Source organism: Octopus bimaculoides, chromosome 9 (assembly GCF_001194135.2).
Source record: "Octopus bimaculoides isolate UCB-OBI-ISO-001 chromosome 9, ASM119413v2, whole genome shotgun sequence".
In the NCBI taxonomy this organism is placed as follows: domain Eukaryota; kingdom Metazoa; phylum Mollusca; class Cephalopoda; order Octopoda; family Octopodidae; genus Octopus; species Octopus bimaculoides.
In genome coordinates this window covers 67,284,692-67,288,587 of record NC_068989.1, presented here as the reverse complement: position 1 = coordinate 67,288,587, position 3,896 = coordinate 67,284,692, and the positions used below count along the sequence as shown (strand labels likewise).

At 34.7% G+C, this 3,896-nt stretch overlaps 1 long non-coding RNA gene across 1 annotated transcript; it reads right to left on the bottom strand.

Moving 5' to 3' along the window:
* Nucleotides 1–437: 437 nt before the first annotated feature.
* LOC106883043 (uncharacterized) lies at nt 438–1,431 on the bottom strand. Its single transcript, XR_001411062.2, has 3 exons — nt 1,409–1,431; nt 690–808; nt 438–502 (listed from the first exon to the last, which is right to left on the bottom strand). It is a non-coding gene; the product is annotated as an uncharacterized LOC106883043 (long non-coding RNA).
* Between the last annotated feature and the right edge of the window lie 2,465 nt (nt 1,432–3,896).

Here is a 3,896-nt window from a genome sequence, read left to right as displayed (position 1 = left end):
GTTAGAATCAAGTAGACAAATGCTCAAAAGACAATGTTAAAAATGACCAAAAGCTTTGATGATGTCAAGTGTAATAAAATGCTCTTGTGAAAGCTCTCAAAGGCAAACCCTACTAGTGAATGAAATGGGAACAACAGCTAGAGCTGACAATTCAAAAGTTAAACAATTGCCATGAAAATTTCATGTTAATTTACATTCTATACGCCAGTTAATTTAATAAAATTCACTATTTTAAAAATTAAGACAAAAGACAGTATTTCACTAGAAATATATCAACAAGGGGAAGATCAAAAGGTTTAGTGAGAATATTAACTAAACTTGGGATGCAATGGTTCGTAGGAAGACTCCATAAATTTTATCTTTTCATCATAGGAACTGTACAGAGATACATCAAGAACTTGCAACACAAAATGAATAAAAAAAACCAAAAGTCAGAGTTTAGCTTCCAATCACAAATTTATTTCCATTCTCCAAATAAAATAAACTTGACCGGAGCCCTCATCTGCAAATAAAGAAACAAGAAATCAATAAATTGAACACAAACCCATATTAAAATTTATCAGTTCTTAAATATTTAAATATTATACAGAACTATCAAGCTTATTTTAAAGTTAACTTTACTTAATAAGATTTCAAGGTAGGAAACTTAAAACTGAGGGAAAGGAGCAGAAATAAAAATCAACATTTACCGTAATCTTCTAGCTTCTCTTTCAGATTCTAAGAGAGTTAAGATGTCTCCCTCTCGGACAGGTCCTTTAACATTTCGAATAATTGATCGGTTACTATCGTCAATAAATTCAACCCGGACCTGTAGAAAAAAAAATTAAACTTGTTAGAGCAAAAACGCAGAAAGCAATTTTCATTTTATTAATTAGTACCAAATAAGCCATGATCCAACAGATCTACAAAATATAATCATTCTAGCCCCATGCAGAGTGCATCCATAGCCAAGGTGTACTTATATCTAAGCAACAATAGACCATAAATCTCTTTTCTATCTTTTCATTTCATACTGATATTCCAAGAGTGAACTTTGAGTTCATTTCAGCTTGAGAAATGAGAACTACTAGCTTCATATGAACTTGGCAATTTAAACCTCAAAAAGATTAAACAATTATTAATAAGCACAGGCATGGCTATGTGGTAAGAAGCTTGCTTCCTAACCACATGGTTCCAGATTAATTCTCACTGCGTGGCACCTCAGGTCAACCAAAGCTCGTTGTATGTGTCCCCTACCAATGCATGATAACAGGAGTTGATGTGTTTATGTCCCTGTAAGTTAGCAGTTCAGCAAAATATATCAATAGAATAAGTACTATGTTTTGACAAAAAATTCTCCAATGTAGTGCCCTAGCATGGCCGTAGTCAAATGACCGAAACAAGCAAAAGATAAACTAATTGAACTCACCTGAGTACACTGACCTTGAGAGCCTGTACGTCCAAGGACTTTAGTAACCTGTCAAAAAAGTAAGATTTGTATTATGTCTATGTAACTGTACAGATATAAACTGATTTAAAAAATGACACAAAACCAGTATGAACCATACTTGGTTGAGGTTGTAGTTATATAACAAAAGTGACATGGCAAAATCATAGCCTTGCACTTGCAACTAATGCTTAATTTTGGTCTTTCTAAACAACACTTAGTAACTTCCTGTAATGCGCAAGGTCTCGGTGGACCCCCACTTAAGTGTCATTCAATTGGGAAACTAGATCATCCATACAGCTCCATGTCAGAGTTGACCCAACAGATGATTAAAGACTTCCTAACCAGGACCACAACATATTTCTGCAGCTCCATTTGGGTTTTTGTGGTACATCAACCAGGTTCAGCGACCTAATAGTTTTTATTTTTGTCGGTTCTGAATTGTGCCTGTGTAGTGTTTGCATTATGAAAGACAGCCTCCATCTTATGTTTTGTACAAGTAGTTGTACCATTTGTGCATGTTTTTGAGATTCACAAACATTATTGTATACTGCAGTTCCTATATTTAATTTACATTGTTGCCTCAAATACAAACATACTGTTATATCAACTGTCAGTCTTATAACACTAATGAGATATAGAGGAAGTTGCTTATTGTAATCACTTCAGGATGGAAGTTTTTTTTAGATAATAAAGAGATGATATAACCTGTTTGAGACCCAACAACTTTGGTTTGAAAATATGATTTCCATTGTATTTGAAATTCATTTCACTTTCATTGTTCTACTACAATTCCACTCAGTTTTTAGTGAATATCTTCTGTCAACTGCTCAGTTTAACCTCCTTATAAGTCACAGTGAGAAGGGCAAGTCATACAAGGACAGTAGCCTTTTCTCTCTTTATTTTAAAGTTATTCACTGACTAGAGTTATTTGGTCGTGAATATCGGATATGCTATTAAGTATACAGTTGCAGGCTCTTTTGATGTTAGGGTTTACTATAAGCCCTCTAAGTACCAGTGTTGGTGTTATACTTCACATTAGGTTTCCAGTATTTTTTATGGTTTACACTGTAGTGCACTCTCAGGATTTCCATCTATATTAAATCTTCAACTTGACTTCTCATTTCTAACCACACACATTCTTCAAGCTTCCATTCTGTCACCTTGTGCTCACTTCTAGATTGGTGATATACTCAATCTGAGGGTTTTTGTTTTGTTGCTTTTAAATTGTTTTCCACAGCATATTTAAGCTCAATACAAAGAAGCATAACCAATGATAGATATACAAATGGTTTAATAGGACAAGATCTTGCTTTTATTTGCAAATGAATCAAATTATTGACTATTTTCACTATTATCTAAAATACAAACATATATATTGATGTGCAGAGTGTTATGCTATTTAATATCATAGGAACAAAAACAACCGACAATGGAATCTGCTATAAACAGTATGTCAATTTAAATTGTTTCAACGTCCAACAAAAGGCTTCACTTGCAATATTTTCCTCACAATATACAATATTTTATGCTGCCATTTCTCTCAGAGCCTGGATTTTGTATATAGCAGAAATCTGTGCTACTGTTTTTTTGATTATAGACTCTTTCTATTTTTGGTGAATATAGCTGTTTGTTGTATCCGTTCAGTTTGTACTTTTATTTCTGTAAATCTTAAAACAGCCTTTCACTATTGAAGCAATCTATACATTACAAGTGACATCTTAAAGTACATAGCTAAAACCACCTCCAAATAAACCCAGATATCTGGTGTTTCTAGCTAAATAAACTCATTGAAAAAATGATTAAGCTGTCGAATTGGCATATAAACAAAGTCGTGACCACTACTGGCGCAGGCATGGCTGTGTGTAGTTAGTTAGCCTCCCAACCTCTTGGTTTCCAGTTTAGTGCCATTGTGTAAAACCCTGGACAAGCACGCAGTTGACAAGACAGCATGTACTCACGGAAACTAACGAACATAATCTTTCTACTCAATATGAAAGATGACGTGTGTAAATGAATGGTGCTTTTGGCTTCCAATATCCCGTGAAATGCGTGGCCATGAGAGTTGGCGACAGGAAGAGTATATCTTAGAAAATCTCTCAACGAATTCTGCCCAATTCATATTAGCAAGGAAGAGTGCAGATTAAAACAACGATGCTGATTAATTTGTTTGAAAATGCACTGGTGCAGTTACCAAGTAAAAAGGGTCTAACACTGGAGTTTGATCCACTGAAAAAAAAAAAGAAAAGAAAAAAAAAAGAAAAGAAAAGAAAAACGCGCTGGCGAACGGGAGAGGACTCGGAAAATCGACACGATCACTCTCATATCGCTCACTACATCATGTTTTATACCTATTATACTTTTTTTCCATTTTTGTGACCGGGTGTCGAAGTGGTGTTACTGGATCGTGTTAATTATCCGTCTGCACCCCACCCACCCGTCACAAAAAAAAGTGTACTCGTGCAAAATG